The 25,499-nt window shown below is 41.6% G+C and overlaps 1 long non-coding RNA gene across 1 annotated transcript in view; it reads right to left on the reverse strand.

Moving 5' to 3' along the window:
* LOC149259124 (uncharacterized) overlaps window positions 1-23,104 on the reverse strand; it is a 146,222-nt gene extending 123,118 nt beyond the window's left edge. The window contains exon 1 of the long non-coding RNA XR_016246773.1: window positions 22,963-23,104. This is a non-coding gene — a long non-coding RNA (uncharacterized LOC149259124). The remainder of the gene's footprint in view (window positions 1-22,962) is intronic.
* Window positions 23,105-25,499: the final 2,395 nt, after the last annotated feature.

The raw sequence follows: 25,499 nt of genomic DNA on the forward strand, positions 1-25,499 counted from the left end.
CATCTTCCCTTGTTGCCCCGCAGATGCCAGAGCCGCATTCTCTTCCTCCTCTTTCTTGACTCAGGCTCCTTTGCTACTACTTCCCACCTTGGTCAGCCATCTAATCTCTTCTTGGCAAAGAGTTGTCCATAATTCTTCCCAATATGGAAGATTTTCTCTGCCCAAAATGCTTTGGACGAATGTCTCCCACTCCTCGGAGACTGCGTTTAGGGTGGTCCTCACCATTAAATCATGATTTGGCGTGGCCCCTATGGAAGTAAGTTGGTCCCGAATCTCCTGCAACCTGCTGAGGAAGTAATCTATCTACTTCCTCTTCTACATCTGATACGATCGCAGCTGATTCTGCAATAGCATCTTCCTCTGCACGGAAGTGCCCTGATACAATGTCGTCAAGGTGTCCCACATCTCCTTTGTCGTATTCTTCTCGACAAGGTGCTGAACTACATGATCCTTGACCACATCAAGGATTATGCACTTAGCCTTGGCCATCACATCCTCATTCTTTTCGTTATCAGTTCGGTCGACTGGGATAGCCGCGGTTCCCAAGGCGAACGCCTTGATGTGATTTCTATCTAGAACAGATAGAATCCTGGCCTTCCAGATGACAAAATTGGACACCCCGTTCAGCCTGTCCTGATCCCTCAGTCCGTTCATGGCCATCTCTTCTCTTCTTTTCGACTCCCTCTGAGTCTTTACTTCCCTTTAGGAAGTTCTTCTTGACTCCTTCTGAGTCTCGATTTTCCTCCTGGAAATCCTCTCCTAGACTCCCTCTGAGTCTCGATTTCTCTCCTGGAAATCCTTCTGCCAATAGTCGAATCGCACCTCTCCGATCTCCTTTGCTCCTGCAACACCGATCTGGATTTCTTGGCTAGAAATCCACCTAGGTAGCGACTCTCTCTACCTTGGTTCTATACTATTAGGTACTGTTATGTCTCGACAACAACAACACCCCACCAGCTTCACACTCCATAATCTGCCCACAGCTCCCTATGCCCCAGCAACTAAAGAAACTGAGCCTCATGGCTCTGCGCAATCCCGACAAGGTTGAATCGCTCTTCTGGCCAACTAAGTCACTCCTACTTGGCTGAGTAGGACGACGTGGCTCTTCATTAGCCTATTCTGCCTTCCTCTGCCTCTATGCTGGCCTCTCTCTTACTCGAAATGATGACGCAGGACTTTCTGCGTCACTCCTTCTCTGTTGCTTTCTGCTTAGGAACAGCTTCTGTCTCTCAGGACGGTTGTTTCTATTGCAAATTCTCTAATTCAGCTGGTGCCTTCAGCTTTCCTGTGATCTGCAATTCTCTAATACCATGTTGAAATTTCTAAGTCTAACCAGTTAGAAATTTTCCTACACTATCTGGTTTATTTCACCTACTTGTTGAATTAGTGAACAAGTTATTTAACCATATAAATAGTGAAATAAACACAATGCAGTCTCAACCATCTACAGATCATCAACTGAAAGAAATAGATAAAGACACAAGGGACGCCATTATTTTTGGACAATTGTCCCTGGAAAAACCCAACTTGGGAAAACCGGTGCAGCAGTTCTGAGAGGTTTATTATTAAGCAGCTTTTCTTTAGTGCCAAACTGGCTCACTCGACAGAGAAATCAATCTGGCAGTAATACCTCTCTTCAGAAGCAGATATTCGGAAAGTCTGCTCCATGAAAACTCTCCAACGCCTCTCTAAGGCACTACATCAGCCCTCCTGGTGTCTGTTTCAGCCCTCTAATGCTCTGCGCAGGCTCTTTGGCCCTCTGCGACACTTCTACAACCTTTGCGTCACTCACACAAGCCCTCTAGCCCTCTGCGCAATCACTCTAGCCCTCTACATATGCCTCTCTGCCTCTGCGTTGGTCTTCCGGAACTATCTCTACCTCTCTGCCATGCACTCACTGCCCCTCGCTGCAACTCTGATCACTGGTTCGATTTATCTTAGCAAACCCCGCTCTAGAAAATTGAACTGACTAATCAATCTTGGTGTATCTCCAACTGACCCTCAAGCCTCCTCTTAAACTTTTTTTGTTGAGTCTTCAACGGCCGAGATTACATCTCTAATCAACAGCTAAGATTAGATTTTGCTTGATCCATGTCATTTAGAACCTTCTCATCCAGTTTTATATTAATACCCATAAATATTTTTATTTTCCTAAGTTTAGACTTAGGAACCCATTAAAAATATTAATTATTTTAATATCTCCTTAACCAGGTGGAATTTACCCAAACCATTTTTGGGTCTTGGATATCTCATGTGCTTTAGGGTCTCCTCCAATTTTCATGGCTAGAGCACATCCGATGCTACCCCAAATCAACACTGTGTAGGCTGACGCAGTGACTGTGCACAGCGAGCGTGGGGCCCGCCATCCAGGGCCTGGATTAGTGTCAGATCACCAATGATAGTGTGAGGTATTTCTCACTAATATTTTTCCAGTCAAATTCTCTGTATTGGATAGCCAACGAGGCATTCAAAAATTGTATTCAGAAAACTACTGCTTAATAATACAAAACCTCAATCGCTGCACCGGTTTTCTTGCATTGGGTTTTTCCGGGGACATTTGTCCAAAAATAATGGTGTCATGTGTTGTGTACTTCTTTCTTGCTCAATTCCTTGTTTCCACATTTAATTTGATTGGTGAAGGCTGCGGTGTATTAGTTTCGATATTTGTTGTAGGATGTAGTAAATAATTTGTTCAGTAATTTAACAAATAGGAGATACTTAATCAGTGGTTGCGCTGCCTCACATCTCTGACAGTGTATCTCAATCCATGAGTGATTGTGCCCCAAAGATATCTCAGAAGATTCTTGGCACCAATCCAATGTATATGATGAGGCTCAATCATATATTGGCTCAATGTGTTAACTGCAAAACATATGTGTGGACAGGAGTTCACCAAGAACATCAGTGCTCCTATGAGTTGACGATACTCAGAAGCATTTCCCAATTCAAGTTCAGCAGCACTACCACATAACTTCTTAAAGTTAAGTTCCATCGAAGTAGTCACAGGCTTGCAGTCCACCATCCCAAAACTTTCCAATATCTTAACAACATATTTTCCTTGACAAAGGAAAATTTCACCTGGCTTTTGCCAGACCTCCAACCCTAGGAAATAGTGCATCGGTCCTAGGTCCTTCATCTCAAATTCAGAAGCCAACTCCCTATTACATTTTTGAATGAGAGGGTATGCACTTCCATCAGCTCCATGCTTGATTTTGTAGAGCCACTTAGAGGTGACAATCGATTTTCCCTGGGGTCTAGGGACCACATCCCAGACATCATTCTTCATTATTGAATCGTATTCCTCATTTATAGCATCATTCCATACTTGATGCTTCACGGCTTCTTTGAATGATGAAGGCTCATTTTGAATGATAGTGCTCATGGTAGTCAATTATCCTTAATACCTGTTCGGTTTCTTGCTTTCACGGAAAGTCCCCCTTGGTGCAATGTGTCTCCCGGCATCTTCGAGAGTCTCCCTAAGCCATGAGGGTCTCCTTTGGGAGGAGGAGGGCGCATGACGAGGAGGATCAATAGGATCCATAAGTTTATCAACATTAGGCATCGTTTCGTCTTCTTTTGCACCTCGATTTCTAGTGTGAGTTTCTTTGTCCTTAGCATAGGAAGGTTGTTGATCTTCCTGAGGGCCATATCTTCATCGAAGGTGACATCATGACTTATCTCAACTTCCTTTTGACCAACCACATAAATTCTATATCCTTTAGAATTTTCACTATAGCCCACAAAGATTCCTTCCTTCCCAGATGCACCCAATTTGCCTCTTTTCTCTTTTGGCAAATGAAAATATACGGGACTTCCAAAAATTCTAAAATGAGAGACATCGGATTTCTTACCAGTGAACATTTCTTTAGGAGCCTTGGAGTCCAATGCTTGATGAGGGCATCGGTTTTGAACATACACGACAATATTTACATCTTCAGCCCATAAGAACTTCGGAAGGCCTTGATCATGAAGCATGGCACGAACTACTTCTACAATAGATCGATTCTTCCTTTCGACCATACCATTTTGCTCAGGAGTGTATGGCATTGTAGTCTCCCTCTTAATGCCAGCTTCTCTGCAATAATATTGGAAGTCATTGGATTCGTACTCAGTCACATTATCAGTCCTCAATATCTTGATTTTCTTCTCGGATTGGTTTTTGATCAAGGCTTTGAAGTGTTGAACCAAGTGAACGCTTCATCTTTTCAAGAAGTAGATCCAGGTCTTGCGAGAATAATCATCCGTAGAGGTGAGAAAATATAAGTATCCTCCCAAAGAGTTTACAGGCATCATACTAGATATGTTGGAGTGGATCAATTGCACTTTCTCTATGGTCTTGCTATAACTTTGAGGGGAATGGTCCCCTTGTAAGTTTTCCTTTGGCACATCCCAGACATACACCTTCATGCTCTACTTTGAAATCGAGCATACCTGTCACCATCTGTCTCACATCGGGTAGGGCCTTATAATGAAGATGGGCAAACCTTCGGTGCCACAGTTCAGATTGTCGAGATGTGTCGAAGGACATGGCTCCCAATGGTCTTCCTCCAACTTGATACAAAGTGTCAACCCTGAACCCAAGAGAAAAATCATCTTTAAAATTTATTTTCCAAATACGTACCTTTCCATTGATGAACGCCACCTTGAATCCTTTGTCCTCCATGGCTGAAATGGTCACCAAGTTCTTCTTGAAATCAGGTACATATAATACTTCTTGCAAATGAATAGTGTTACCTCGATTCAATTGAAGGGTAACATTCCCTACTCCCTTCACGGGATACCTGTCTCCTTTAATATCAGATTAGCGAGGGCTTCCTTGTATCTGGTGAAGTGCCTTGAGGCACCACTATCAATCAGCCAATTTCCCAAAGTGTCTGGAGGAGAGGTAGTGGAGAGGGCCAATATAAGATAGTACTCTTTTTGTTTATCGTTAATAACATTTGATTCTTCATACCTGGAGTTCCTTGATTTCTTGGTGGGTCGACCATTTCCTTTGCCATTGGACCTACCATTCCATTGATCGTTGTTGTTGAAGTTGCCCCTGGAATGATTGTGATCATCATCATGCATGTGTCCTTCTATTTGGATACTCCCTTTCATAGTGGCCAAACTTATTGCAAGAAAAAACACTTTCTCTTCCTTCCTCCCTTAGATCCAGGCTTTCCATGAAAATGACCTTTAGACCCTGCATTATTTCTCCTTTTGGCATGAGCGGGGAATGCAGTGGGGTTGCTTCTATTAGAAGGCATTTCTTGCTCCACCATTCTTGTTTCTTCTTGAATGCAACTCGATATTGGTTCTTCAAATCTTGGAATTCGATCATTGTTGAGGACGGTGGTTCTAAATACATACCACTCAGGTGGGAGTCCTCCAAGGGTGCTGAGAGTAAGTTCCCTGTCAGTAATGACTTCTCCAATCGAGAGTAGATCATTCTTGATCTTCGTAATCCTCAAGGAATAGGATTGAATATCCTCGTCCTTGCCCTTCTTAATATCCTTCAACTTATTCTTAAGAAATAGAATTTGATTAGCATTACTAACCTTGAACACGCTGACCAACTTGTCATAGATCTCCTTGGAGGTCTTCAATTCAGAGATGTAGGCCACCAGATGATTGTCAATGGAATCCCTAATAAGCTTCTTTGCTTTGAATTCAGCCCTATTGTACTTGGTCTTCGTAGCAGCGGGTGCATTTGAAGGAGGATCAAGGATTTCACCCTGCACATAATCCATCACTTCTTTTTCTTCCAAGGTCAAATCAAAAGACATCTTCCATCCATAATAGTCATATTTATCACGGAGCTTGTCTTCAACCGGGAAGTTGGATGAGGAACCCATTGAACCTTTTGTCCTTGTCCAACTATCTATGGTGATTGCTCTGTCACTCTTGCTTGGGCTTTGTCTTCACCTCAGCTTTGATACCATGTTAATTTTAGGCAACAATGATATGTTCTATGCTTTACAACAATTTTACTTCAATTTCTTTAGTAGCCCAGTATCAATATTCAGATTAGCAATCACATCAACATAATAGTAAAATGCAGATAGAACATAAACATAAATAGCGGAAGACAAGAGGACACAAGATGTGGCACCAGCCAGGGACAAACTCCAATGTGGAGAAACCCTTGATCAAATCTTCTTTTGGTCTTCAAAATTTGAGCAGAGAGAGATAGTACAATTTACAAATCCGATAATTTATAACAGCAACAAAAGAACCCTAACCAGAAAAGTCAATGTTGGTCAACAAGGCAGATTTGACCATCAACAAATTGGTCAACTTCAGTCAACTTCGGCCTCCAAATAGAAAGATGAACCAACCCTCAAAACAGCGCATAAACAAGCCAGTCAAAATCTGGTCAAATGGCCCACCTGCGGTCAGCCCTACCTGCAGTCAACGCTCGTCAATAGTCAATGTTTAGCCTCGATTTTTGTGTCCAGAAATGCGGCCTGCCCAAACAAAGATAGCCCTCACAAAAACACAATCAAAGGAGGTCAACGCATGCTAGTCAACACTTCATCAAACTGTCTAGAAATTCGATCTCTTTAAATTTCGGCCTCCTGAAATTTCGGATGTGTGGAGAGAAAGAGGCCCAGAAATCCATACCCAATCAATGAGAGAGAGAGAGAAGTGTGAAGATGAGTGTGTCCAAATGAGGCTAAGTCACCTTCTATTTATATGCAACGTTGAGGATGAATAGATGTGACTATTGGGCTTCTGAGCCTACATAAGTTCGCTGGCCGACCTTGACAATTTGACCATAATCAAAATAAATTCATAACTTCATTTGTACATGTCAGAATTGGATGATCTTTAGATCAATCATACACCTCTCGGAGAGAGGAATCCAAGAAAAATATCAGCTATCATAAATAAGATGACCCATGTGGAGTTTGGCCCTAGTTTCCAATTTTAACACTCCCTCTCAAATAGGGAGAACTCCATCTGCTAATCCATCTGGCAATATGTACTATATTTGCCATCAATGCACCACTCTGCTCTGCTGAACTATGAACAAGAAGTCATCGAGAATGTACCATACGATTCTTTGCGGAAACTAAACACTGCCTTGGAGAGAAATAAACACACGCACAATTACAATGTTATTTTTGGACAAACGTCCCCGGAAAAACCCAATGTGGGAAAACCGGTGCAGCAACTGAGAGATTTATTATTATGCATTAGTAATCTGAGTACAAATCATTAGATGGCCAAACTAGAAATCTGATACAGAGAATAAACTAACAAAGAGGTAGTGAGAAAAATCTCACATTGTCACTGGCGATTCGAATATGATCCGGGCTCTAGATGGCTATTCCCACGCTGCCTCTACGCAGTCTTTGCATTACCCTATGCAGATTTGCGTCACAACCTCTAGAGACTATGTCACCCCTCCTCTGATCTTCTACTGGCTGGAAACTAGATCCTCTGGCCCTCCGGTCTCACAATCCGGCTTCTAGCACTAGATCTTGACTGCTCGTCAGCAAAATTTCAGACTCCCTCTGAAGCCCTGCATTGCCTCTGCGTGGCACTACATTGCCTCTCTGCCTTCTCTTCCTTGCACTCCCCAGAACTGGAAAATCTCCTCTGGTCTACTATCCCTGCCCCTCTCTCACTACTTCAACTTTACTGAATCACTTCCAAGTTCCGGCGACTCACAGCTGCTACTCAAGAAATCGACTTCCCAGCAAAATCGAATTACACAAGTGTGTTCTCTAAGTGCCCATCAAACTCCTTATAATCTCTCGTTGGAGCACCAACGACCAAGATTAACTAGGAGTTGATCCTCGTCTTCTTCTAGAAGATTCGCACTAGATTAAATTAATACCCTTTAATTAACCAAATTTCCTAAGTTTAGACTTAGGGAACCATTTAGAAATGTTAATTATTTTAATTAAATCATCTCTAGGTGGAATTTTCCCAAACAATTTCTAGGTATTGGAGAATGCATGTGTCTTAGCCTCTCTGCAAAATCTCGAGGCTGGAGCACATCCAATGCTATAGAAATCAACCCTCCCTCTTAGCAAGGAATGTGCTCTAGTGCTGCAACCCCCTGAAGCATTACTCTATCTCTGCACCATCTCCTGCTGCGTTGCTGATGTTTGGCTGCTACTGCCCACCAACCACTGCACAACTCTGATTGTTGCATCTGTGTTGTCGCTGGTCCTGCTGAACTGCTACTAACACTGCATCTGCATTGCTTAGTCTCTGACCGCTACTAGCCACTACATCTATCACTCTGGCACTTGACTACACCAACTGCCATTGGTCCATCCTACTACTGTTGTCTATGGGCTCCGGTAGCAAGGTACTTCATGACGTGGACCTCCTCAAGAATCTTGTTCATCCTGTAGCTCTCTGGGGCTACAACTCAAGATCACCCCACCTCACCCCTGGAGGTAACTTGGCGATCATGGCAAACTCTTCCTCCAATCTGGAGGACAACCTGTCGATCTTAGCGGATGCAGCCTGCTGATCCTGCTTCTCCTCTTTGTCCTTCTTTCTAAGAGGACACTGAGTGCTGTAGTGGCCCAGCTCACCACTCCTGAATCACTTGATCTTTGAAATGTCCTTTCTTCTATGTTGCTTCTGCTGCCCCTTTGATGCAAGGGCCATGTCCTCCTCTTCCTTCACTTGCTTCGTCCCACTGCTGTTGTTGCCACTGATGGTGGCCTTCACCAGATCATGCCTCATTTCCTCCTGCTGCAGATCAACCCACACACGCTCCCAATCTGGCAGTTTTTCTCTTCCTAGGATACTCTGGATGGAAACTTTCCAATATTCAGAAACGTTGTTCAGCGCTAATCATACAATCTCTGTAGGCTGGGGCGTTGATCCTACTGAAGCCAGATGATCCCAAACATCCTGAAGTCTAGTAACGAAAGGGTCTACATGCTCCCCTTTCTGCATCCTTGTGCATCTCAGCTTCTCCTCAAGATACATCCTTCATACAGCATAGCTAATGCCTCCCACATCTGTCAGGAAGTATCTTTGCCAGCTATGTTGGATACCACATGATCTCAAACCCTATCGAGAATAAACCTCATAGCTCTCGCCATCTCCTTCTTATACTTCTTAAGCAAATCGACATCGATGGGTACAACTACCACACTATGGACATAAGTTTTGAGATCATGCTCATTTAGAAGGCAAGAAATCCTAGCCTTCCAGATCACATAGTTGGAGGCTCCGTCCAATCGATCTTGATCTCTCAACCCAGCTGATGCCATCTCTCCTGAAAAATTCGAACTGCTTCCTCTTCTCCTTTGTGCAGTTGCTACCCAGCTATTTGCACTCCCTTCTAGAGTGAGAAATCCCGCACACAACTACTGCTGCTCTGCTAGGAAAATTCGAACTTCTTGGCTAGAAGTCCTCTGAGAAAGGAATTCCCTCAGTGTGTGCTCTTCTCTCCTTCTAACGCTATTCTGCCAGCAACTACTGCAAAATAACTGCATCCTAGCTGAAGATCTGCTCTACAAGGAAAAATACGCTGCTCCCTTCTACCTCTGGAAAGCTTTGATCTGGAAAATCGAATTTCTCTATCGACTCACTCAGAGAAATCAATCTTTCCTCAAAACTCGACCTCCTTGGCCCAAGGACTACGCTGCCTTTGGGGTTTCGAACTGCTACCAAGGCAGAAATTCGAACCTCCTTCTTCCTTTCTGCTCTGAGCTCTCCGGCTTATGATTTGTGCTCTGATACCATGTGAAAAATCGGTGACCCAATTCCTACTGCAGCAAACTGATGATATTTCTCCTATTTGTTAAATTACTTTAAACAAATTACTTGCAGTTTTCTATGGTGAATATCGAAATACATACACTGCAACCCACATAAAATAAAATACTAGAGAAACTAAATACTGCCTTGGAGAGAAATAAACACAGACACAATTAAATTGTTATTTTTGGACAAACGTCCCTGGAAAAATCCAATGTGGGAAAACCGGTGCAGCAGCTGAGGGTTTTATTATCATGCATTAGTAATTTGAGTACAAAACATTAGATGCCCAAACTAGCAATTTGATACAGAGAACAAATTAACAAAGAGGTAGTGAGAAAAATCTTACACTGTCACCTGGGCTCTGGATGGCTAGTCCCACGCTGCCTCTACGCAGTCTTGGCATTACCCTACGCAGATCTACGTCACAGCCTCTAGAGACTGCATCACCTCCTCCTCTGATCTTCTACTGGCTAGAAACTCGACTCTCTGGCCCTCTGATCTCACACCCCGGCTTCTAGCACTAGATCTCGACTATTCCTCAACAGAATTTCAGACTCCCTCTGAAGCACTGCACTGCCTCTGCGTGGCACTATGTTGCCTCTCTAAACCTCTCTCTGCCTTCTCTGCCTTGCACTCCCCAGAACTGGAAAATCTCCTCCGGTCTACTATCTCTGGTTGTCTCTCACTACTTTGACTTTACTTAATCACTTCCGGCAACTCACAACTACTACTCAAGTAATCAACTTCCTAGCAAAATCGAACTACACAAGTGTGCTCTCCAAGTGCCCATCAAACTCCTTATAATCTCTCTTTGGAGCACCAATGACCAAGATTAAAACACAATCAACGATTAAGATTAACTAGGAGTTGATCCTTGTCTTCTTCTAGAAGATTTGCACCAGATTAAATTAATACCCTTTAATTAACTAGATTTCCTAAATTTAGACTTAGGGAACCATTTTAAAAAGTTAATTATTTTAATTAAATCATATTTAAGTGGATTTTTCCCAACAATTTTTTGGGTATTGGAGAATGCTTGTGTCTTAGCCTCTCTGCAGAATCTCGAGGCTAGAGCACATCTGATGCTACAGAAATTAACACGTGACAAGGTTATCATGAACAAAATCACCGCCTTGGTAAGGGCCCAAAAATCTAGTTATATCCCAAAGGGAAAACTCTTTCGCAAAAAAAAAAGTGAAGAAGATAGGTCGAGCTCTTGTCAATTCCTAAACACTTTCGCTCCAACTAATGTTGTTGAGCTAGACACATCGTTTGAGGATGAGGAAAGTGAAGAGGAAGAGAGTGAGGATGAACAAATTCATGAGCAAGCTAACTTTGTGGAATCTGACATCTTCAACATTTTGCTAGGAGTGCAGAGAAAAACTGATAGCAAGGGAAGGTTTAAGGGGGTCCAATATTCACGAAAGGAAAATAATAAAGACCCTACAACCTCGAAGGAACCATCTAAGGAAGACTCATCGCCTAAGAAAGCCCTCCCAAAGAGTTCCTCCCTAAAATTCCTCCCAAGAAGGATCCCTCAGCCAAAGCCAATTCAAAAAAGGATCCTCCAAGGAGGAAAAACATCAAGAAGAAAGAAAAGAGGAAAGAGGCTAAACTTGACATTGACATAGGCACTGCCGTAGGAAGAATAACCATACTCATTCCTTTGCAAGAGATTGCTAAACTTCCTAAGAAACAACAACAAATCAAGAAGTCCCTAGGAATTCAGGAATATGAATTACCTAAAGAATTACAAAACATTCATATTCCTGACCAAAACCCTGGGTGTGAACCGTTTATGCTCACTTTGGCTATCAATGACCTCTTCTTACACAATTGTATGTTAGACTCAGGGGCTTCCGCAAATATCATGCCCTTAAAAGTTATGAAGCAATTGGGTCTCAACATCACTTGACCGTATAAGAAGGTGTGTGGTTTTAACTCCAAGCCTGTGGAAGTAGAAGGTCTCATCAAGGACCTTAAGGTTTCTTTGGCCAGGAATCCCAACATATCCCTCCTCATGGATGTTGTTGTCATTGATATTCCTGATGTGTGGGGGATGTTATTATCTAGGAAATGGGGGGCTACCGTTGGGGGTCATGTTGAAATGGACTTATCATGTGCTACAATCTAACGGAAACCCTTTCATCCTTTATAAGGAACCCACCTACCTATCTCATGTGATCAAGCTTGGACCATACTATGAAACACATGAAATTGAAAAGCATTCTCCTATTCTCCCAGCTCAACAAGTCCGTATCCTCAAACGACCAATCTCTAAAGCAAGCAAAAAGTGGAAGCCTAAAAAGGAATATAAGGTCAGGGGCTTGGTCTTGGTTGATCGAGATCCAATGCCGGTCAAGATTCATGGAAAAGTTGGGGAGGATTATTATTACATTTCCAAACTCAGTAATGAACTTTAGCCCGAGCCGGTCAAATTAAGTCGTATCACCCATTTCCTTGAGACTTGATATTGTATCATATGCATGATAGAGAAGGATGCATTGCATGTTGATTTTGCATTAGAAATAACATTATATGATATTTCTCGTGATAGATTAGATGCATCTAAATTAAAGTTTGCATATTTTATTTTTCTGATGATTTTATGGCCTAACATTAAGCATGTGTGATCATGAGACGTAGCGAAAGAATGCTGCCCCGTATTTTACATCTATTACATGTGTAGGTAATAGGTCTACGATAATCAAGAGATTGTTGGGGTTCTCGTGACCTCTCGTTCGAGTAGCTTCGTCCACTTCTTCAAGAGATCAGGTCCCAGTTGGAGCCAGATGTTACCCACCATTTTCTGGGTGTTATCCCTAGAAGAAATTTTTTCTCTAAGATGGTCCTCAGCTGGCAGCCAGTAGCCCCTTGCAACCACCAACTAGCTCATTGTGCCACTTCTCCACCACCTGAGCTAGCCATGTGGTCCCTCACCCATCTGTCATGATCATATGTTTGAAGGTGGGCCTCCCAAACCTAAAGGTATGCCTTGTCATTTGGTGATTGAGTATTGTAGTTTTCTTATCATGGATACTTTTGGGCATGGATTAATGGGGGAATTTGGCAGAAAGAATCGGCTAGGTCTATGCTCTTGTCCCCTAGACCCCTTTTGGACATTAACCTTGCATTCTCATCCCATGGGATCTCTTTTACTGAGCATTTGGGTTTAGGGATGTTGTTTCATGGGAAACCCTAATTTTGGTTACGTGGTCCCGTTCTCCCATCCGTATATATTACCCCCTTTCCATGTTAGTTTTTGTAGCATCGGATGTGTTCTAGCAACCAAATTTTTGTGGAGAGGCTAGAATACATGAGATCTCTAAAACCTAGAAATCGTTTCTGGAAAAACTTAGGGAATATGACTAATTAATCAAAATTAATTAAGTTATTGTGTGAATGTTCTAGAAACTCACACAAATCGACTTCAAGTTAATCCTAGCCATCGATTAAGATCTAATCTTGGCCATTAAAATCTCAACATAGGATTATAAGATGAAGTTGATGGGGCTTGGAGAAATCACTTGTATAGTTTGATTTCATGAGCAGATTTATTTTCTGAGTGGCAGCATTCAGTTTCCGAAGAGAGAGCCAGAGAAATCGAAGTAGAGAGAGGGGTAGGGGTAGTGAAGCCGGATGAATATTTCCTGATCTGGTGAGTGCATTTGCAGAGAAGCAGAGAAGCCATAGTGAGGCCAACATAGAGCAACGCAGTAGCCTCTAGAGGCAAAGTCGATTTGCTGGGGAGAAGCGAAATTTCAGTGCCAGAAGCTGTGCAAAGAATCCAGAGGCCAAGAGAGATGTTTTCCCAGACAACAGTTGGTCAGACGGATTGAGGAAAAGTTGTTCCAAGCAGAGAGTAGTAGCAACTGTGCTAGGGTGACGCAGTGACTGCGCAGAGGCAGTTTGGACGACTCAATTTGAGCTGAGGTCAGTGTTGGGATTTTCCTATGGAGTGAGGAATTTCTCCTCACTAGATTTTCTTGCCAGTATTTCTCTGTAGGATTTCCAGTTTCGACATCCAGTTGTACTCAGTTTATTTCACTACTGCATATTAATAAACCCTCAGCTGCTGCATCGGTTTCCCCGAGGGGTTTTTCCAGGGACATTGGTCAAAAAATAAATGTGTTATTTTATGTGTGTGCTAGTATTTATTCCACAATTTATTTGTGTAGGTTGCAGTGTGATTAATTCAGTGTTTGTTGTAGCACATAGTAAATAAATTGTTAAAAAATAATATAACAATTCGGAGAATTATTTCCAGTTGCTGCAATAGGATTCTGTACTAAATTTTCACATGGTATTAGAGCACAGATGATCAGCCGGAGAGCTCAGTAGCAAAGGAAGAGGGAGTTTCATTGCTCATTGAGGGGCAGCTAATCAAAACTCCAAAGGTAGCGTAGTCACCTTGGCCAAGAGATCGAATTTCCTGAGGAGAATTGATTTTTCTAAGATGGACAAAAAAATTCAATCTCTCTAGATCTAGGGATTCCAGAGGCAGAGGGAGCAACCAGTATTTTTCGCAGAGTAGATCTCTAGCTGGACGCAATAGATTTGTAGCAGTTTACTAGAGTAGAACTAGCGTCGGGTGGAAGAAAAGCACACACTGAGGGAACTTCTAGTCTCAAGAAGTTCGATTTCACTTGCAGATCAACAGCCATTGTGAGTAGAGTTTCTCACTCCATAAGGGAGTGTGAATAGCCTAGCAGCAGCTAAGCAGAAGGGAAGAGGAGATTTTTGACATTGTTTGAGATGGCCACTGTTGGACTTTGAGATCATGACAGGCTGGATAATGTTAGTTTTTGGTAGCATCAGAAGTGCTCTAGGCTTGAAAATTGGTGGAGAGGCTAAGGCACATGAGTTCTAAAGAACCCAGAAACAGTTTGGTGAAATTCCGCCCGGATTGTATTTTATTAAAATAGTTAATTTTATTAATGGGGTTCCTAAGTATAAACTTAGGAAAATTAAAATTTTAATGGGTATTAATCAAAATATGGGTGAGAATGATCTAGAAGGCAGATCAAGTCATGTTTTAATCTTAGCTGTTGATTAGAGACTTAATCTCGGTCGTTGAAGACTCAATAGTAAAAGTATAAAATAAAGACTTGGGATTCATTTGGAAATACACACGGAGAGAACGAATTGTTCTAGAATTTGATTCCTACGGCAGGGTTTGTTACGGATTTTGAATTAAGTGATCATTCTGCAGCAGAGGGGTAGTGAGAATCCGAGAGAAAGAATTTCGGGAGAACACAGATAGAGAGGCGGAGAGAGCTAGCAGAGCGAAAAAGTTGCCTATCACGCAGGAGTCGAAACAGCTGGGAAAGCTGACGTAGAGAGCAGAAGCTGGAACTGCCAGAACAACTGGAAAAGCTGACGTAGAGGGCAGAAGCCGATAATAGCCAGAACTGTCGGGAACTGCTGAAACAACTAGGAACGCTGACGGAGAGGCAGAAGCTGGATCTGCCGGGAACAGCCGGAACTACGAGAACACCCAGGAAAGCTAACGCATAGGGCAGAAGCCAGAACAACCGGGAACAGCTAGAACTGCCGAAAACTAATGGAACAACCAAGAAAGTTAACGCAGAGGGCAAACGAGGTGATGCAGAAATAGTCAAGGTTAGCCAGTCTTGTGTCGGAACAACCAGAATTCTGCCAGGTGAAGTGAGGTAAAACTCACTCATATTTTCCGCCAATTTTTCTTTGTAAATGATTGCTAGATGAGCACCCTAGATTTGTATTCAGATATTTCTCTTGCATAATATTAAAACCCTCAGAGTTGTTACAACGATTTTCCCGAATTGGGTTTTTCCAAGGACTATTGTGTCCAAAAATAAGTGTGTCCTATGTATCTTGTCCTTTGCTCTATTTTTTGTTTCATGAGATCAAATATTTAATTAGTGTAGGTTTCAGAAGTAATTTGCTTCAGTATTCATAAGAATAAGTTGATGAATGTAATTTAAAAATCAAGTAGGTGAAGTAGATTCAGATTCGCTGCAGTAGGGGTTCCTTGAGGATTAGGAATTTTCACATGGTATTAGAGGGTTGATTTTGAAACAAGAAGAGCAAATCCAGTGCTGAGCAGTGAGGTTGAACGATGGACTTGGCAGCAATTCGAATCCCCTTTAAGGGATTGCGCAGTCCTCGCTGGGAATCAAATCTGAGAAATCTTTCTCTAAGTGAGACGACAGAGAGGTAAGATTTCCAGTTCGTGAACTTGAAAAGGCATAGGGAGTGACGCAGAGCCTCAGCGCATTGTCTTAAGGACGCAATTTATGCCGGGGCAGAAATCCGCTAGAAAAGAACAAAGACATGTAGAAGGGGAATTTTCTCCTCAGAGAACTTTCCGCCAGAAAGTTCGAATTTATCACTTGTTGAGCAGCAGAGTAGTGCTAAGCAGTGACTAGAGGAGTCAATTCAACAATTGGGTGAGATGGCATCGCATAGGCTTAGAGATTAGGACAAGTTGGACGGGGCCTCCAACTATGTCACATGGAAGACTAGAATATTAGTTGTTCTGGAGGAATATGATCTCGAGGCCTACGTCACAAGTGTTGTAGCTGTTCTGGCTGACAACGATCAAAAGAAGAAGCACAAGGTTGAGCAGGGGAAGGCAAAGAGGCTCATTCTTGATGGAGTTCGAGAGCATGTGGTCTCACACTTGCAGGGCAAGGATACAGCCTGAGAGATGTGGGAAGCCTTGTCTTCTTTGTATGAAGGCTCTTCCAAAAACGGAAGATGTATCTGGAGTAGAAGTTGCAGCGGAGTTTGATGCAGTAAGGAGAAGGGGTGAACCTCTATCTTCATCGTCTTCAGGACACTAGAGACCAGTTTGCTGCAGTGGGGTCCACTCCTTAGCCAACCACGATGGTGACGATAGCCCTGGATGGAGTCTCGATGGATGGCAATTTTTCATCCAAAGCATATTGAGCAGAGAAAAACTACCTTCATGGGAGAAGATGTGAAGGTCAACCTTAGTGGCAGCAGTGGGAGTAGCTCAAAGATGAAGGAGGAAGAGGAGAATGCATCTTTGGCATCGAAGGGATAGCAAAAGCCTACGCGGAAGAAGGACATTTCGAAGGTGAAATGTTTTATTTGTGGCAAGTTGGGCCACTATGCATCCCAGTGTCCTTTGAAGAAAAAGGAAAAAGATGAGAAACATGATCCCAAGGCTGCTTCAACAAAGATTGACGAGGATGAGTATGCCATGAGTGCCCACGCATCTCCAGGCGGGAGATGGGGCAATATTGAGTTGTAGTTGGGGGGACTACATGTGGGTAGGATCCTTGAGGAGTCCACCTCTTGGATCAATTACTTTCTATGGGAACCCAAGATTCAGCAGTAGCGAGATGGACTTAATGTCAGATAATGCAGCGGAGTGTTTAGAGGACAGATGTAGTAGCTAGGGACCAGACACTGATCAGTGCAGAGCAAGGTTAGCAGCAGTGCATGAGTCAGCAGCAACACAAAAGATTTAGAGGATCAGAATCAGCAGCAGTTAGATTCCAACATTCATTATATTATGCTGAACACAGTTAAGGTCAGCTAATTTTGGATGTTTTTCAATTGCTTCTCTCAGCGACTTAGTTGCAATACGAATGCAGTGTTAGCAGTGGCAGTGCTAGCAGCATAGCATATGCAGCATTTGAGAGAGAGTTGTAGTACAAATGCGCAGTGGTAGTGGCAATGTCATGGGAAGCGATACAGTAGCAGCAACAACACAGTGTTGGTGGCAGCCACAGTGCAGAAAGGTGATGCTTCAGAAACACAGCAACATGCAAGTGGACATAATTGCTAGAGCACTTTCCTCGCTAAGAGGGAGTGTTAGGTTTTCGTAGCATCGGAAGTGCTCTAGACTTGAAAATTGGTGGAGAGGCTAAGGCACATGAGTTCTAAAGAACCCAGAAACTGTTTGGTGAAATTCCACCTGGATTGTATTTTATTAAAATAATTAATATTTTTAATGGGGTTCCTAAGTATAAACATAGGAAAATTAAAATATTAATGGGTATTAATCAAAATATGAGTGAGAATGATCTACAAGGCGAACCAAGTCATGTTTTAATCCTAGTCGTTGATTAGAGACTTAATCTCAACCATTGAAGACTCAACAGGAAAAGTATAAAATGGAGGCTTGGGGTTCATTTGGAAATACACACAGAGAGAACAAATTGATCTAGAATTTGATTCCTCAGGGAGGGGTTGCTAAGGATTTTGAATTAAGTGTTCATTTTGCAGCAGAGGGGCAGTGAGAATCTGGGAGGACTTTCTAGAGAATACAGACAGAGAGGCGGAGAGAGACAGCAGAGCAGAAAAGTTGTTTGTCACGCAGAAGCTGAAACTCCCAGGAATAGCCAGAATTGCCAGAAAAGCTAGGAAAGCTGATGCAGAGGGCAGAAGCCGAAACTACCGAGAACAGCTGGAACTTCCAGGAACTGCTAGAACAACCAAGAAAGTTGACACAAAGGGTAGAAGTCGAAACTATCGAAAACAGTCGGAACTGCCAGAACAACAGGGAAAGTTAACGCAGAGGGCAATAGAGGTGATGCAGAAATAGACGAGGTTAGCCAGTCTTGTGCCAAACAACCAGAATTCTGCCGGGTGAAGTGAAGTAAAACTCACTCAGATTTTCAGCCAGTATTTCCTTTGTAAAGGATTGCTGGATGAGCATCCTAGATTTGTATTCAGGTATTTCTCCTACATAATAATAAAACCCTCAGAGATACTGCACTGGCTTTCCCGCATTGGGTTTTTCCGAGGACTATTGTGTCCAAAAATAAGTGTGTCCTATGTATCTTGTTCTTTGCTCTATTTTTTGTTTCATGAGATCAAATATTTAATTAGTGTAGGCTGCAGAAGTAATTTGCTTCAGTATTCAGAAGGATAACTTGATGAATGTAATTTAAAAAATCAAGTAGGTGAAGTAGATTCAGATTTTTTGCAGTAGGGGTTCCTTGAGGATTAGGAATTTTCACAGATGGTGCCTCCAACTATGTCATCTGGAAGGCAAGGATGTCCTTCCTTCTAGATGAATACGGCCTGAAGACATATATAGATGCAATGGTGGAAGTTCCCACGGATGCAGATCAACTGAAGGAGTACAGAAAGGAGATGGCGTGGGCAAAAAAGTTGATCCTTGATGGTGTTCAGGATCACATTGTACCACACATAGCAGCCAAAGGAACATCCAAACAGATGTGGGATACACTTTCCATGATGTACCAGGGCACTTCTGAGCATCGGAAGATGTACTAAAAAGAGAAGCTAAGATGCACCAAGATGCAGACGCTGAGAGGTATCCACTGCTATATCTCACACATCATGCTCTTACCCCTTGAGCCCCGAGCAGTTAATTAAAGGAAAATCATAAAAGGCAAAAGGCACATAAAGAAGGGTGGAACAATCAAGGTCGGGGCACCTCATGTACCATGATTTCTCCCTCCTATACATTATATACCCAAGTGTGGGCTTCCATTTTATTAGCTACCCTTGTACCTTAGAATGTGACCCAGGGCTATCCCTTCTTATTCCCTATTCCACTCATCTCTTTATCACATGTCACCACCTTTTAAAGGATTTACCTTGGACATATTATCCCCTTTAGAAGTAGAAACCACCAAATGGAATACCTGGTGAACCCCATTTGGAGTTTGGAAACATTAGCACATGGCATCCATGGTTTGTTAGCTCCTTCACTCAATTTCCTTGATGACTTGTTGTACTAGAAGTCTAGGGGAGACATTGGATCTTATACAGGATTGTATATGGTCTCCATTTTGGGTTTGGTCTCCCTATATGGGGTCCTAACCCTCCAGAGGACTACATTGGCACATGTAGGGTATGTGTTGAGAGCCATGGGGCTCCATAACATAGACAACACTCCATGGATCCCCAGAGATTCTCAAAGATTGCTAGAGATTCACCTATTGGACGAGGAAGATGCACCTAGTCTACCTTTGCCCAGCCAGCCCCACAGATGTACCATGCACTTGGCAGATGACCCAAGACTTGTAGGATGATGTGGCATCACTTACACCACCATATGAGCCCTTACAAATGATCTATAGACATCTTCAACTTACTTGGAGACCCATAAGGTCACTTGTGTGCCCACACAACCATTAGGAGAACCACAGGTCTATTATGTGGAGAACAAGGGGCCAACCCCTTGTCCATTACTTTTGGAAGTCCAACTCAACATTTTGGCACTTATGGATTTCATCAGACCTCTTAGAGAGGCCAACGACATGCATTATTGATCATTCGACCTCTTGGGAGCCTTATAAGTTTATTTGTGAGCTAGTTTGGTGTGCTTGTTACCAATAAACAATTATTTACACATTATTTTAGTTGATGGGCTAATGTACGCTCAAATTAGGTAACTTGAACTCCTAATGACTATATAAATAGGAGAGACATGAATTCATTTGTATCATCACTTTTGATTGGATCATTCTTCTCTCTCACAAATTTCACACTTTTTCTTGGAGGATGAATTGGAGAAGGGATGAATTTTGATGTTTGGATTAGATTATCTTATTTATTGTCAAATTGTCGATGGTTGGATGCGTTCTATTACATGTAAGTACACACATTTAATTCTATTCTTGTTTTACTTTTGTCATATGCATTGAATGGGATTTTCGCTATACTAGGGCTAATTGCTACATTGCATGATTGCAAAATTGTGGAATTATTGTTTCTATATAGCATCTCTCAATGTATGGGCCATGTATGTTGAACGAAATCTCCTAGGGATAATTCTACTAGTGAATTTATCTTGATAAGCCATCTCGTTTTGCAAAGTGAATTATAAAATCTTTGAGGTCACTTCTTTTTCCCTAAAGATCAATCGAAGTAGTCCTTAAGGCCTCCTTGACCGAAATACGAAATCCTTTCTCATCATTCTCCTAGACTCCATTATCCCCAAGGGATTTGGTACTCGTCTACCAATATGTGATCACTCAAAGAATATTTTTCTCCACCTCTTATCTTTCTCATTAGGGTCTATCCAAGTTGGGTCACCTACGACATCACTTTCCCGACGAAATAGCCATAGAAAAAGTTCAATCTCCTAGCCTCTACTGCGCTGGTGTGTCCTCAAGGCCTCCTCCAAATTTGAAACCATTCCGACGGTGGAGTTGTGAGATAACCCAAGCCCTAGCTCTGAGATCAAACTTTGCCCTAGTATTCCCTAGGCTAGCACCTCATAGGATCAATTTGACACTTTTAATTGGAAATTCTTGTTTTGATCCTTTCCCCTTCCTTGTCTGGGTTAAGAACATCATTGGTTGCTAGATTCTCTCTCCTTAACCTAGGCTGGGTCCACTTGGTCCCGTGTGGTCCCATACCTTTGAAAGGTCAATTCTTCAAGAACCATTTGGGAAGCCAAGTTCAATAAGGATTTTAGGAATTGGGAAACTCCTTTACAAGGCATATTCCTCTAACCTAGCCCTTAAATCCTCACTTTCTTATCCTAGAAATCTTTGTATCTTGCTTGAAGATCAAGTAAGCTCCATTCTTACCCCCCTTCTAGGAAAAGGGTCATTAAGGTCACTTCACATCCATTGGTTGATTCATCTTTCACAAGTGACTTCCATATACCAGGTCTCCTCCCATCGGTGAAAGTCCGTAAAGAGTAGGGAGTCTTAGCTAAGGTGATAGTGGGCTAAGTCTCCATTGTTGCCCTTGACCTAGTAGTTTTCCCTTTAGGAGTCCCTTTTAGGCCCCTTGCTAGTTTGAGAGGTAATAGTTCCAAGTTATAATGGTGACAATAAGAAAAGTTGTATTAATATTCATAATACCCGGAATTTGCTTGCCAGAATAAATCCTCATGCATTTGTGACAGATTTTTTTTTTATATCGTAATTGTTCAGAAACGTCTGCACCTTAGATTACATATCCCGTCATGTACTCATTCACATGACCTGTAGACACTCAACAGATTTTCGTGCCTGGAACCACCTGAATTTATTTATCTTTTCTCCTATCTCCAAACTCCTTAAGTAATCAAACTCAGGTTCACGGCTTTGAAACTATCTTAAATCAGAAGTTAGGGTGCCCAACGAATGAAGAGTCTAATCCTTCCATCTCTTCTCGAGAAAGCAATTATTTTCTCCTATGGAATTTCAACAATAATTTCCTCATCCTTTTCATTTTCATGCTCAAATTCTTCAACCCAAAGATTTTCTTTCTCACCCTTCAAGTATACTGCACTATGCCCTGCTTATGCTTTGACCACTCACTTCTTTAAAATTTCAAAGGCTCCCCATCGTCCACGAATCTTTTGACGTAGCCAAGAAATCCCCTGAATAAATATCATTTGGGTTAATAATTGTAATCCGAGGTTGAGGACGTTGTTCAAATGAAGCCATTATGATTATAAGAAATGCAATATTTGCATTCCGACCCCAATCAAAATTCGAGACAGGGTCAATTAAATTAACCATTACAGTTCCATCGATTTTTAGGAAACTAAATCTTAAACAACTTAAATTTTACAATATTACCCAAATTTATATCTAAATTAAAAGAAAAACAAACTTTAGGTAAAAATTTGAGATATACGATGTTTAATAATAGTAGTAACGTGTTCAGTTGATGGCGCCTGATGGACAAAGTTTGAAGGGAATACATCTTAAAAGAATCCCTGGTGCAATTAATTATTTAAAATATGTATATACATACATATATATATATATATATATACAAATTATATAGTTTTGTCGAGATTTTAAACTACAAACTACTCTTGTATTTATGCTTTCAAAACAGCGATAAAGGTGGCTTGTATCTTTTCTCGCAATTTCATTTCAGTGGAGCATATGCCTTTTGATTTAAAGGAGTTCAATCTTGCTTTATTTCAGTGTGATCATTGTTAGGGATATAGAGAAACCCTGATCCGGCTCCGGGTAGGTAGATTCTAAGCTTAAATAAATACTTCTCATCGTTCCTCCATTCATCATGGCATATCTTATCACTGCCAGACGCCAACGGATATTCATTCCTCGAACTAGACAAAAGAAAGGGGGTCGACGTGCATCTCGGCTTATTATCCACAGGTCGATAGGGTCGATACAGTCCATTATATTAACTTATATAATGTTTATGTTTATAAAACCTTGGTATTTAAAATCAATAACAAACTTGTATATATTATGCCACTACTTTAATCTATGATAAATGTATCTTAAAATAGAAACTTATTTAGGTTAACATTTAAACTTATATATATACCAGTAGACTTTTAATTCAGCCGCACAATAAGAATGATGTCGAGAGAGACTTGCCGCGTCAGAAACTGCAACCGACTTGGGTACACTTGATTCTCATCGTAACGTGTAATCACCTCAATCAGTAAACATGGGCGGACACTGTTAGATGATTAAGAGTCCAATGGCTGCATTTAACATTCAATTAGCCATCATGGAATTTTCCAATTAATCTGTAAAAATTTTATACAACTCAAGGGCAGTATATTACAACCATGTTTTAAAAAATGCAGTGGAAATATAAATTAAATAGTGGATAAATTTGAAGAAATCAAACTAATTATTATTTAATTTTATTAATTAGTATTTGTAGATTTTCTGTAGATTCAACAGCTCATATAATTTTCTAAAACACAAGACAAGAATATACTCTACTTTCAACATCGGAAACCAATAATGATTGATGAAAACAATAATCAGCAAGAGGAAGAATATCAACGCACATAACACAATATTTCTCTGGGGAAAGAAACCGCTCAAAACCTCGACTATCTATATTGCATTAATCAAAAATCTGAGAGGAAAATACAATGCTTGTTCTCACTATAACAATCCCTGCATAAGTATGATCAACTCTTTGCTTCACAAGCCCGCTTTAGCCAACACTTAGCCAATTCTGCTACTTGCCAAGCCCCTATTTCTTTGCAGAATTCCTAAGAGTATCAACCCATATTTAATTGGGAAATCCTTCTTCCAAAACTATGCAATGCAAACTTAGGTCCATAACTTATTGCATGCATGATCTGTACAACTCAGAAAATCATACAACCGATAGTACATTGTCACTGCACTCTGGTCTCAGTTGGGTCTTTCTCTGAATTGACGTGCATGAGTTTCTCTTGAGTGAATCTTCAGTTAGCTGAAGTAGCACTGAGGATGCATTAGTGCACCAACTCACTACTAGACCTCTACTAGTTCCTCCAACAGTTAGAACTAGTTTAACTGACCATAACTCAATCAAACTGAGTTATCTAATTACAACTCAAATAAACTCATCTTGGACCCCTAAAATTTAGGGATCACACATACATGACTAAAAAAAGACTTCCAACTCGAAAATTCTAAGTTAATTAAATTAATTAAACTTAATTAACTATTTACAAGTTGTTATGAGAATAGAATTCGATTTTAATTCACAATTTAATTCAAGGACAAATTAAACTGGAATTTCTTGTTGCCATTTCTCAACACTCCCTCTCAACAAGAAAGGGATTATCAACTACCCCAATCCTATCTCTGTGAAACTCGAATTTACATCTTGACAATGCCTTTGTCAAAATGTCAGCATCTTGCTCCTCTGTGGGAATGTACTCCAAGAACATAATCCACCTCAATACACAATCTCGAAGACGATGATATTTGATATCAATATGCTTGGACTGATCATGAAAAACTGGGTTTTCAGAGAGTTTGATACAGCTCTGATTATAACAGTAAATCACAGTTGGATCCATCTACTGACCAAAAAAACCAACCAGAATCTTCCTCCGCCAGATGGCCCTACATACTGCTTGACTTGCAGCCATGTACTCTGCCTCTGTTGAACTGAGTGCAACCAATCTTTGTTTCCTGTTGTACCAAGAAACAACTATTGACCCAATACTAAAGATCCCTCCTGATGTGCTCTTCCTGTCGGATGGACTCCCTGCCCAATCTGCATCGATGAAGCCTTGAAGCTTCACTCCCTCTGTCCGTCTGTACCACAATCCATACTGAGTAGTGCCTCTGAGGTATCTCAACACATGCTTGGTCGCCTTCCAATATAGCTTGGTAGGCCTAACCATCGCTTGACTAAGTTGGTTAACTGCATAGCACATGTTTGGTCGTGTGTTCACCAAATACATGAGTGAACCCACAAGTTGCCTGTAAACAGTAGCTTCCACTACTTCACCCGAAGTAGCATCCTCCTTCCTCCAGTTACCTGCTAGAGGAGTCTCCATGGGTTTACTACTCTCCATGTGGAACCTTTTCAGTATCTCGTTGGCATACTTTCCCTGAGAGACAAAAAGTTCCCCATCACCTTGCCATACTTCCATGCCCAAAAAGTAGTGCATGAGCCCCAAGTCCTTCATTTCAAACTCTCTTGCAAGATCCTCTTTGCAAGACTTGATCAACTATTATCACCTATCAGAATCAAATCGTCAACATATAAAACAATAATCAACAATTTACCTTCCACCACAATATGGTACAGGTTCGCATCCGCTTCACTTTTGGTGAAGCCCAACCCGGTGAAGTAGCTATCGATCCTGGTGTACCAAGCATGGGGTGCTTGCTTCAACCCATACAATGCTCATTTCTGTCGGCACACATGTGACTCTCGGTCAAAGGTCTCAAAACCTTCAGGTTGCTCAATAAACACCTCTTCCTCAATCTTGCCGTTAAGGAAGGATGTCTTTATATCCATCTGATGTATCTTCCAACCCATCTACATTGATAGTGCCAAAAGGGATCTGATTGATGAGTACCTTGCAACAAGAGCAAAAGTCTCATCATAGTCAA

This window comes from Pinus tabuliformis, chromosome 6, assembly GCF_031772625.1.
Source record: "Pinus tabuliformis cultivar Carrire ecotype Pingquan chromosome 6, CPIR1, whole genome shotgun sequence".
In the NCBI taxonomy this organism is placed as follows: domain Eukaryota; kingdom Viridiplantae; phylum Streptophyta; class Pinopsida; order Pinales; family Pinaceae; genus Pinus; species Pinus tabuliformis.